The sequence below is a fragment of the Artemia sp. Qi Xiang Cuo genome, chromosome 9 (assembly GCF_049724085.1).
Source record: "Artemia sp. Qi Xiang Cuo chromosome 9, ASM4972408v1, whole genome shotgun sequence".
In the NCBI taxonomy this organism is placed as follows: domain Eukaryota; kingdom Metazoa; phylum Arthropoda; class Branchiopoda; order Anostraca; family Artemiidae; genus Artemia; species Artemia sp. Qi Xiang Cuo.
The window spans coordinates 26,919,610-26,933,000 of NC_142802.1; positions in this window are offsets into that span (position 1 = coordinate 26,919,610).

A 13,391-nucleotide genomic window follows, 5' to 3' on the forward strand; every position below is an offset into this window, starting at 1 on the left:
TAAAACTCTTAACTAAAACTAAACTAAACTAGAACTCTAACCAAAACTCTAAGCTAAGACTCTAGGCTAAAACTCTAAACTCTTAACTATATCTAAACTAAACTTCAACTATAACTAAAACTCTAAGCTAAGACTCTAAGGTAAAACTCTAAACTAAAACTAAACTAAACTAGAACTCTAACAGACTCTAAGCTATGACTCTAAGTTAAAACTCTTAACTATACCTAAACTTCAACTTTAACTAAACTCTAAGCTACGACTCTAGGTTAAAACTCTTAACTAAAACTAAACTAAACTAGATCGCTAACTAAAGCTCTAAGCTAAGACTCTAAGCTAAAGCTCTAAACTCTTCACTAAAACTAAGCTAAACTAGAACTTCAACAGCAACTATTAGCTAAGACTCTAAGCTAAAAACTCTAAACTCTTCATCAAAAATAAACTAAACTAGAACTCTAACTAAAACTATAAGTTATGACTCTAAGCTAAAACTCTAAACTCTAAAACTTTAAGCGGTTTCGCACAAATAATCCCCTAAAATGTCTCAAACGGTTTCGCCCAAATAATCCCCTAAATGTAATTTCTGCGTGTTCCTCTGTTTCGGCATCCCTGCGCTGTCATATTTGAAATTCCTAGGTAACCCTTTCCTGCGTAAAATATATTCAATCTGTCTTCATCTCGAAGGTGTTCCTAGCTACACTATTATGGCTTTGATAGAATATCAATTTATCTCTCTGACCTAAAGATCAGAGAAGCCATATTTGAAAACAGAATATCAATTTATCTCTGTCACTAACGATCAGAGAAGCCATATTTAAAAATAGAATTTCTCTTTCTTTAGAGTCCCATATAATTCCTATGAAGACAGTGCTGTAATTTACAATTACGATGGTTTTGATAGAATATTACATAATGTACAACTATGCCTAATGACATGAGAAGACATACTTAAAAATAGAATTCATATCCCTTTAGAGTCCAGTATAATTCCTAGGAAACAAGTGATGTCATTTCTAATTCTGTTAGTGGATCAATAATTCCCATTAGAAACAACAAATAAATTCCCCTTTCATGGATCAATAATTCCCCTTAGAAACAACTAATTAATTCCCCTTTCGTGGATCAATAATTCCCCTCGATTATGCAAATCAATTTCTCCGAAATTCTCTCCCCACCGATTATGTAAATCAATTTCTCAGAAATCCAGTTCCCCCTCGAGTGGATCAATACATCTCTTCCCCTTAATGCGCATGTGCAAACTTCGCCTTGGAGTCATTACACCTAGACGAACAACAACAAATAAAGCGACCTTGACCCCATTAGACTCAATCAATAATCATTGAATAAACTATGTTCGTACAGCGTTAGACTCAATTGTAGATGGCAGCACATGTGTTCGCGTCGCGCTGGCACTGTCATTCCTACTCTTAATTTTGGTAGATTTTTAGTTGAAAAGTTTCTAGTTTTAGTTAATTTGTTTTCGCAATAATCTTTTACTTTTAAGATGAGTAGGCAATTTATGAAACTTACTACGAGGGTCTGGAGAAGGAGTATATATGATGGGTTCTTATAAACCTCCAGTTAAGGGCTTTGGACCATAATTATTGCAATGGTACCTCTTTATGCTTCCAAACTTAAGAAGTTGTACCAAAAGTGCCGTTTTTAGTGCTATATGGCACTTTTAGATGGTAAAATTGATAAAAAGCACGTAGACATGAATAAAAGGTTTTAAATCAGCCTTCCCGGGATATGCCTTAAAAAATGAGTGCATCACGTTTGCAAAAATAGTGGATTATCTGAAAAGTAATCTTAAGAAGGGACAATCCATGATAAAAAAAAAATCCGAGCTCGAATCGAACGCATGATAATCTAATTTGAAGTCCAGTGCTGTACTGACAGAACCACGCCTCTAATAATGTAATTTAATATATTGGTGTTTGTAGGACTTTAATTGCGTAGCTTATTAAGAGGGACTGGAGGAGAAACTTGCAGGAGGTGTGCTTGCAAACCTCCATTTAAGGGTATTGGACCATAATTATTGCAATGATACCGTTTCATGCTCCCAAGATTTTCCACTTAATAATTGGCACCAAAAATGTTGTCTTCAGTGTTATAACTCACTTACGAATGGTGGAATTGATAAAAAGCACGTAGATATGAGCAAAAGTTTTAAAACGAGCCGTTAGACATCACTCTAAAAAGTTCTGTTAGCCTACTAGCCCTAGCTTTTCCACTTGAGACATGGCACCAAAAGTGCCGTTTTTAGTGCTAGTTGAAACTTGCAGATGGTGAAATTTATAGGAAGAACGTAAATATGAGCAATATTTTTATGTGAGCTATCACAAATCTATCTAAAATGTTCTGGTAGACTGCTAGCCCTACCCCTCGAGAAACGGCGTAAAAAGCGCCGCTTTTCGTGCCATATGGCACTTGCATATAGCAAAACTTATATAAACCACGTATATTTGAGAAATAGCTTTTGAATGAGCTCTTAAGCCTCTCTATGATGTTCTAGTAATCCGCTAGGCCTGGAAGAAAGAAGGAAAAACGACCGTTTTAACATTTTTTAACTTTGATTTACTAGGCGCTGCGGTTCGCTCTTCACTAGGTTGTAGCTAATGCTTCAATTATGACAAAGAGTTCATTGCAAATTTTCCTCAGACACTTGTTAACATTAAAACCTGTAAAATCTAAAATATGGTAGAATTTGTAAAAAACATATTAAATATAAGCAATAGCTTTTAATTGAACCAACAAACATCTATCTGCGACGGTGTGGTAGCCTGCTAATGTTTCAGTAGCTTACTGACGAGCAAATGATTTATGAAACTTACTAAGGGGGCTGGGAGGGGATTGTACAGGAAGGGTTCTTGTGAACCCCCAGTTAAGGGTTCTGGAACATAACTATTACAATGATACCTGTTTTGTACTTCGGGGCTTTTTCACTTAAGAAGTGGCACCATAAGTTTTGTTTTCAGTGCTATATCGCACTTACGAATGTAAAATTGAAAAAAACCACGTATATAAGAGCAATAGCTTTCAAATGAGTCATTTAACATCTCTCTTATAAGTTCTGCTAGCCCAATAGCCCCAGCTTTTCCACTTGAGACACGACACCAAAAGTGCCGTTTTTAGTGCCATTTGGAACTTCCTGGTGGTGGAATTTATATCAAAGACGTAGATATGAGCAATATCTTTTATATGAGCAATAAAATTCTATCGACGATGTTCTGGTAGCCTGCTAGTGCCATCCCTTGAGAAATGACACAAAAAGTGCTATTTTAGTACCATATGGCACTTGTAGATGGCAGAATTTATATAAAAAAAAGAACGTAGATATGAGAAATAGCTTTTAAATGAGCCATTAAGCTTCTCTCTATGATATTCTGGTAGCCCGGTAGGCCTGTTGAAAAAAAAAAGAAAAAAAACGCGAGACAGATCAGTGCTACCAGTAGAAAGGGGGTGCCACTCCGAAGAGCACCACATGACGGATCGTTTCCTCACTGAGAATAGAAAGACAGGAATTTTATAACATGAAAAAACATGACTTGTTTACCAGTGATTTATGGTTTGTTGGATTATTATTGGTGTTGGTCAATTTATTTTATTTTCTACAATTATTTCAACGTCTCTTCCTGTATGTTTTATGGTTCGTTGTCAGTGAGAATGAAAAAACAGAAACTTTCTCACTTTGATGGATGTTAACAGCAATTTATGTTCCTGTTTTATGGTTCGTTGTCAGTGAGAATGAAAAAACAGAAACTTTCACACTTTGATGGATGTTAACAGCAATTCATGTCCGTTTTATGATTCGTTGTCATTGAGAATGTACATGCTCGACTCGAATGTTATGAGATTGTTTGGCTAACCTAAACTGAGAAATTGATTTACATAATCGGTGGGGAAATTATTGGTTCACGAAAGGGGAATTAAGAAACGAACATGGCTTCTTTGATCTGTAGGTTAACCTAACCTGAGAACTTGATTTATATAATTGGCGGGGAAATTATTGATTCACGAAGGGGGAATTAAGAAACAATCATGGTTTCTTTTATCTTTAGGCTAACCTAACCTGAGAACTTGATTTACATAATCGGCGGGGGATTCACGAAGGGGAAATTAAGAAACATTATGGTTTCTTTAATCTTTAGGCCTGAGGGATTTATTTATTATTGTTGTTTTGGACAAGTGCATGCTAGGGATGAATGTCAAGGTGTCCTGGAATCGGAAACCGAAGGACATGCATCTTTCTCAGCCAATCAGCGAGTCATATATTTCCTCCTTCTCAGCCAATCGGAGAGCTGATTACATATGGTTTTCCCCGTTACATAACAATTCGCTCATTGAGATTTTGTATATAACGGGCATGCATTGTGATTAAATTATCAGAAAGTATTGTGACACAATTGAAACAACAATGAATGTTATTGGTGAACTTGAAGCCTTGGCAGCCACAATTAGCAATGTGAGTAAATTTTCATTTTTTATTTTCGAAATAAAATTATTTTTCTTGGTCACCCTCTACTATATTTACGTAAGTACCTCCTCCCCCCCCCCACAAACCAAACCACCGTGTAATCTTTATACTCACTAGGAAACATAAAATATGTTCTTTTTATTACCTAAACCTAACACCCCTCCCACCCCACTCCGATTTTACAGGTATAATTCTTGCTAATAAAAATATTTCTCTTTTTTTCGATAAATTTATTCTTTCTGTAAACCTATCAAAAAGTGACATTCAACTTCTGTCTATCCCATAGCTATTAATAAACTGTTTCCATTTAAGCCTATCGCCGCTTACTTGACTCAAAAACATTTTCCCACGAAGATTTGAACAGCTGACACCCCACAATTGCACTTCATGCTTGTTAATCCTTAACGTTAGTGACTTAACCAAAAGGTTTCAACGATAAAAAGGATTTGTTTTTCTCTTTCTCAAATTAAAACGGTTTTAAGCAAAAAGAGATTACTGTTTATTAAGCATGTGGATTCGTAACATGTATTTGCTGGAGAAGAGGTGAAACGGGATTATTTCCAAAAATAATTACCTACAATATATTTAGGACATTGGTGAAAGGGGGGGGGGCATGCCTAAAGTCTATTACCATGAGTGTAACAAGAAAACAACGTGTGGGTATGAAACCAAAGGGGGGGCTGAAATGTCTATGAAGAAGCCTTTTTTTTAATTAATTAAAATAGCATTTGATTTCTGAGTTTAGTATATTTCCATTTTTTGCTTTACTGAAAATGCTGGCGTAGGGGGGGCTTTCTTAGTGATAAATTCTTTTCTAGACAAAATTATGGTTCGTGTGGATGGTGATACTAATTTTCCTTCTTTTAAAAAGGGGGGGGGAAATTATTTCAATACTAACATTTTTCTCTTCTTTAAGACAAATTGTGAAGAATGCCTGTCGCCACCACCCAGTAAGAGAGCAAGGGCTAATAATGCGGCCCCTGCGAAGGCTACAGTCATACAATATGGTCGCTGGCCGAAGCCTCCTAAACAAGTGGTGCCTTCCCAAGCCATGCTGGATTGTGACATCACTTGCACATCCGCTCTCCTTGGACCTCTAATAGCTGCCCCATCAACGCTAGGTCAGGAGGTTACCCATCGACATGCTATGTCAGATCCATCCGACACCCAAGCCCAGACGGAATGTGCAAATGTAAGCATTTTTTCCTACCTATCATATAGAAATATCTACCAATTCCTTCCAACTTTTTGAGTCCTTTTCTACATGCACCATTTTCGAACACTGTGTAAAAGTATATCACAGCGGGATATTGAAAGATTTTTCTCCCCAAAGGAAATATAATGTTCTCCCCTTTTGAATCATGTCAAGTGCATGCATTCACCCCTTTGTTAAATTAGATTAGTGAAGCCAAAAAAAAATGCTCTATATCCCGCTCATAATAAGTAACAAAATCCATTGCATTATAAATTGCTTTATTAGCGAATGGTTTACATTGCCTCTACAATAAAAAAAAAACTTTCTATATGAACGAGTTGTGTATCATGAGAGGAGATGGCTATCCTTTTCAATTCATGTTTTTGTTGTTTTTTTTTCCAGAGCAAATAAAGAGTATTAATATCAATTTTTATTTGGAGGGATTATTGGAACAATATCAAATTGCTATTTACTATGTCAAGCAACGTTTTAGACTGTAAATACCTTACACTGATATAAGATATTATTTAGGATCGGGAAGCGCCGCGGCGCCGAGAAGTGCCACGGGAAGCGATGTGGTGCCAAGAAGCGCCATGGGAAGCGCCTTAGGCCCGAGAAGTGCCACGGGAAAGCGCGACAGACCCGAGAAGTGCCGCGGGAAGCGCCGCGGGAAGCGCTGCGGGAAAAAAAAATAATTCCTTCCAACTTTTTTAGGCCTTTTCTACATGCACCATTTTCGAAAACTGTGTAAAAGTATATCTCAGCGGGATATTGAAATATTTTTCTCCACAAAGGAAATATAATGTTTTCCTCTTTTGAATTATGTTAAGTGCATGCAATCACCCTTTGTCATATGAGATTAGTCAGGACAAAAAAAAAATGCTCTATATCCCGCTCATAATAAGTAACAAAATCAATTGCATTATAAATTGCTTTATTAGCGAATGGTTCACATTACCTATACAATAAAAAAAAAAAAACTTTCTATCAGAATGAGTTGTGTATCATGAGAGGAGATGGCTATCTATTTCAAATCATGTTGTTTTTTTTCTAGAGCAGATAAAGAGTATTAATGTGAATTTTTATTTGGAGGGATTATTGGAACAATATCAAATTGCTACTTACTATGTCTAGCAACGTTTTAGATTGTAAATATCTTATACTGATATAAGATATGCCTTGGGACCGGGAAGCGCCGCGGCGCCAAGAAGCGCTATAGGACGTACTGCGGACCCGAGAAGTGCCGTGGGAAGCGGTGCAACGCGATGACGTACCGCGGATCGTGCTGTAATCCTAAGAAGTACCATGGGACGTAATGCGAGAAGTATTGCGGGGAAAAAAACAAGTAGGGCTGATTTGAACACTTTGTAAATAAGCTATTTTTTTTTAACAAAATCAAATTGTAGCCTTCTATGTAAAGCGACGTTTTAGATTGTAAATATCTTAAGTTGGATTTTCTTTAAGTTGAATTAACCAAATGCTACTATGCGCATACTGCTACTACTACTACTACTAAGCGCTGACTTTAAATAATAATCCAAATTTAAAAAAAAACACTAGGGGTGATTTGAACACTTTGCAAATAAGCTATTTTTCATTTATAGGTTGGACGACCATTGGTCCCTTATTCTTTGTCTTCCCCCTCATCAGTTGGAGAAGGTGAGGAGCTCTCCAACAACATTTCACCATGGAGTGACATCGCTAATTTCAATGAAATACCTGATAATATTGATGAGTATTTAAATGATTTTTTTAATGTAGATAATAGCACAGTTGGGCAGAGGGGGGACTGGAGCACAAATACCCTACAGCGTTGGGAGTAGGTCACAAACGAATTAACGGGGAACCCTCCTCCTCCTCCAGCCATTGTTACCCTACCGAGTGCACTTCAAACAACTGATGTTGAACATAGCCCCAATATTGTTGAAAAACTTGGAGGTGGGAGTCATAGACACGAGAGGTAGGGGGGTACAGCTTTTCCAGACTTTCAATTGTCCAACACAATTTTAAATGCAATAGTTGTTTACACTGTGACTTTTGGAGACCCTTTTAATTCACTTATGGGGGGAAAATTTGTGTTTGACCCTGTAGAAATTTTACACGACTATTTAGATAAAATTTGTGCACTTCTGGAGAATCAAATTCAATTGTGGGGGAGGGATTCAATTAAGGTTTCTATTGTTTTAAAGGTTTTTTATTTAAATGAGGGGAAAAGTAAAGTTTATTATCATTATGTACACTCCGAGATGCGCATAATTTATCCGAATTTAGAAAATTTTGAGGGTGCTTTCATGGATTGGGTAGATCAAATTATTTCGCATCTTGAGAACTTTAATGAAAACGGTAGTGGGTCTCTAGTTGTTTTTGTTGAAAATTTAAGTGTAAATATTTGTAAATTTAAGAACGATTTTATTTTAAGAGGGGGGGCAGGCGGGGAAAGGGCAGTAGTTTTAAATTATAATCCAGATCCAGAAGCTTGTCGTGGTATCCAGCGGATTCCTGTTGAAACAGATCAAAAGTGTTTCAGGTACGCTTTCCTCATATCAGCATTTTATCCTCTAGCAGATGACGCTACCAAGAAGAAATTAGACAATTGGGCTGTGTATGGGAAGGACGGGTCTAGTTTACCCATAGTAGATTTCTCTTGTGTAGAAGGGAATTATCCAGTAACGCTTCGATCTATTGACATTTTTGAAAGGGCTAACGCCCATTTAAGTATTGGTGTTACTGTGGTTCAGTATGAAACCGAATTTGAAGATGGGGTTCATTCTAAAAAGAAGGGGGTGGTCTTCCCTGTAAGGGGCCCGTCAATTGATTTGGTGAGACCCTGGGTTTGGTTTTTATACACACCACCTAGTGATCCGAATGCAATTGGCCATTTTGGTCTAATCACAGACCTCAGTAGAGTTCTGAGGGGTGGTAGGGATCTAGGATAACGCTTCTATTGTCCAACATGCCTGTGACAAGTCTGTAGTGATATAAAACTACGGGATCATATGAAGAAGTGTAGCTATGAGACATGGCTATCAAACACTGGAGACGTTTTGTAAGGAGAAGACCACACCACGCCTTAAACATTTTCTAAACACACGTTTTCGGTGGAACATAATAACCTTGGATTTTGAGGATAAATTGGGGCAGTTTAATTATCTCTGATACCCAAATCGAATCAAAAACTACCTAGTCATCGCAGTTTCCTATGGATCCCTACATGTCCCAGTACAAATCCTATTGTCTGCCGTCGGACTTTTTTGGAAAAATTCAAAGTGTCATCAATACCTTGATTATTGTTAATAGCAGTCCGTCAACTGTGCTGACGGGTCATTGGCTGTGTCTCTTTCAAACAATGAAGACGATTTAATTTTTTGATCCTCCTGATCTACCCTATACATTCTACATGCCACATATAATCAACTATATTGAGAGCAGTGGGAAAAATATTATTCAAAATCAGAAGAGGGTTCAGGATCTAACGAATAAAAGCTGCGGTTTCCACGCACTACTATATTTTGTGTTCCGATGTCGCGGTTGTAATTACAAGCATTTTCTCAACATTTATACTGACAATCTCTGTCTCAATGACTTGCTAGTGGAAAATATTCTCTCAGACCTATATAGTATTGATTTCAGTGCCCTAAGAGTAAAGTGCTTAAAAAATGTTTGTGAATTTGTTTATTAATAAAATGCATATGTATACAACAATGTCTTTAAATCTTCACTTTAGATTTCTTCTTCGATGTATAGGCAACTGTCGTGAACCACTAATGTTGGTAAATCATTTGGATTCACTGTATATTGATCTTGATTGACTGCAAAGTCAGGATCACATTTTCTACAGTACAATGTAACTTCACTCTTGTCATATTTCTTTGTATAGTCAATGATAATATTTGCATTCATATTATGAAATTTACGAGTTTCAATCTGTCTATCTGAAGCAGTATCACATACAATGTTTTCAAAAGGTGAATCACATTCGGTAACTGCCAAATAAAACTCACTTGGTTTGTAGTCATAGTAGATGGTGTCATCACAGCGATGACGTTGAAACCAAATTGTCTCGTTAGTCTAACAGTTGAATCGTAAACCGGATTCCTCTTCCCAGACTAATTTAAATCTACGAGAATACCAATCTCGTAGAAATAAACTAAAATCACGTTTGGGATTCTTTCCAATCACAGCGGGGTAAGTATTCTCCCATTGATCACATTTATCATAGTGACAATTGGAGCACAGGTACCTTCTAGGGTGAGAGTCACACACCTCTTCAAGACATGAATTATCTCCTTTAATTTGTACTACATAGCCTCTATGTAATTTACAAGGATTGAATAATTTAAATTATTCACTAAAGTCATGTGTAATTGTTCAATTCTCAAATTGAGTCTAACTGCCAAGAGTGTACATGCACATTGGGTGTATATTGAACATTTTGGTTTCCGTTGTCAACTCACTCACAGCTAAAACGAAACTGATCGTCCTCGCTCCATAAATTCAATGAGGGGGAATGGGGGAGAGGAGTAGCTCTGTAACGTTACCCCTTTCGAATGACGGGGGAGCCATCTACATTGAATCCATTGGCAATGTTTTCAAAAGTATATCCACAATATGATTCTGCTTTGTTCCAATTAATATATCAAAAAATTGACTATAAGCACTTGAGTCACATTTTAAAAGTTTCATACAATAGTCCAATGGGGGAGAATCACTCCTCATTATATTGTCAAGTGTTCCCTGACAAGAGAATATCCTGCGTTTAAGAGATAACTTGAGAAAATCGTCATCCAAAATCAAATGTTTTTCCATAAACACTAGATTTGATCTAATTCTCTCTTTCTCAAGTTTATTCATTTTTCATTCCTTTCACTTTGACTGCTGACTCTAGACTGACCCTGATTCGTTTGTCCCATAGCCTAACCTAACCAGAAAAGAAAGAAAACATTTTCGATTTCGAAACAATTTTATTGAATAATTACAACAACATCAATAATACAGAGCATGTACAATTAGCGATACTGTTTATTGTCTTCAATATGTTTCACCAATGCACTTAAAGCACATTGAAGTCTATTCACATGTGCTATATCAACGTTTGCGGCGAAACATAATTGATCCTCCATTTTAAATTTGCTTAAGGATATCACATATCTTGCATATACTGCATCCCATTCCAGACAAAGACGTGATCCTTTCGTGATTTCCACCGCAATGTTAGGTGATCTTGTATTATTACCATCAACTCCACTATCAACCTCTAAGATGGTAAACATTCCACTCATCGACATCAACACAAATATATATCCAAAATGAGTAAAGTCAAACAGTCTTCTTCTCACTCCTTTGAATTCTATTCACAGGCTAATAAAACTTTAGCAAAAAAAAAACCTTTCCTTATAGTCCCTCCGTCACTAATATGTAACCAGCTCTCTGATTGGCTGAGATGGGGGATGTATCCGACTCTCTGATTGGTTGAGAAGGAAACACGTGATCTAACTGTTTCCTGGAAACTCATAACATTCGTGTTGAGCTTGTCCATTCTCACTGACAAAAACCATAAAACAGACATAAATTGCTGTTGACATCCATAAATGTGAGAAAGTTCCTTTTTTTTCATTCTCACTGACAAAAACCATAAAACAGACCAGAATTGCTGTTGACATCCATGAAAAACATCAAATAAATTGACCAACACACATAACCATCCAAGAAAACAACTATAAAAGTGAGAAAATTCATGTTTTTTTTAAGTGAGAAAATTCCTGTTTTTTCATTCTCACTGAGAAAACCATAAACCACGCTGGTCATCGTGGGACTGGCACCCCCCTTTCTACTGCTACCGATGCAAAAAAGAGATTTTCCTTGTTGTTCAAAGAGGGGAACTGTAATTTCCCTCTACAAGGTTTTCGACCATGCTAATTCCAATGGTACACTCTTCATTTTGATGTGACACCATTTTCGAGGGTTTTAAGGCTTTTTTCGAAATCATCCTAAATTATTTTTAGCAATAAACTTTTACTTTTAAGACGAACCGAAATGATAGTAAATATTCCTGAGCCAGCGTCAGATCGCAATTTTTTTTTCACCAGACAGTTTTTTTTTCAAATCGCGTTTTTTAACTTTTGGTTACTATGAGCTGTTGTTCGCTCTTCACTAGGTTGCAGCTACCGTTGCAGCCATGATACCTTGCTGGGACATGCTTTAAAAAATAAACCTAGAAAATGGCTGAAAAAAACAACAGATACCGATACCGATATTCCCGATACAATACATGCGATACCAATACGGTCGATACGGATATGCGCAATATCGATAAACCCGATATCACACACAGCCCTTCCCCAGGGACTATGGAGGGTTATATCATCATCAAACCATATTTATTGGACCTTTGAACTATGTTAAACAAAATGGCTATCTTAAAATTTTTACAGGGCTAGTTTGGGGGGAGGGGGCCTGTAGGGAAGAGGAACGTTTTGCCCCCCAATCTTTTTGGTGACATAAAAAGGGCACTAGCAAATTTAACTTCAATTCGAATGAGCTATTAAACATCTCTTTATGATGTTCTGGTCATTCGCTAGCCTTGGTGAAAAAAAGAAAAGAAAAAGTAAACACAATTAGTGCTACCCATGCAAAAAAGTCATTTTCCTTGGTGTTCAAGGTGGGGGACTGTAATTATCCTTCAAAGGGTTTTAGGTCAGGTTGATTCCAATTGTGCACTTTTTATTTCGATCTGACGCTATTTTCTAGGGGGTTCAGACTCTTTTTCGAAATCACCATAAATTTCTTTTCGCAATAAACTTTTACTTTTAAGATTAACCGAAACAATAGTCCCCATTCCTCATTCTGTGTTAGATGGCAATTTTTTTTCACGAGGCAGTTTTTTTGCGAACGCATTTTCCAACTTTTGACTACTATGGGCTGTGGTTCGCTCTTTACTAGTTTGCAGCTGTCGCTGCAACCATGATGTCACCCTTTATTTTCATTTAAGCGAATTCGTTTTTTTTATCAAACAGTTCGTGGTAACGAACTGTAAGTAAGGAGCGACCCGGCTCAATGGTAACCGAAACTCTAAAAAAGGAATTTTGATACCAATAGATACATCAAAAGAATCAGGTTTTAATGCTGATTTCAGATATATAAGTTTCATCAAGTTTAGTTATACCCATCAAAAGTCACGTAACTGAGAAAATTTGGCTGATTTTAGAAAAAAGGGGGAAACACCCCCTAAAAGTTATAGAACCTTAATGAAAATCACACCATCATATTCAGCGTATAAGAAAACTCTACTGTAGAGGTTTCAAGATCCTTTATACAAAAATGTGGAATTTTGGTTTTTTTGCCAGAATAAGGATCACGGATGCTTGTTTATTTGTTTTTTTTTGTTTTTGTTTTTTTCAGGGGTGTTCGTATCGACCCAGTGGTCCTAGAAAATCTTGGGAGGGCTCATTGGAACGGAAATTAAAAGTTCTAGTGCCCTTTTTAAGTGACAAAAAAATGGAGGGCAACTAGGCCCCCTCCCACGCTCATTTTTTCTAAAGGTTACCCGATCAAAATTTTAAGATAGCCATTTTGTTCAGCATGGTCGAAAATATGATAACTATGTCTTTTAGGATGACTTGATCCCCTGGAATCCCCGGGGGGAGGGCTGAAAATTATGAACTTTACCCAATGTTAACATATAGTATTGGTTATTGGGAAGTATACAGACGTTTTCAGGGGGGG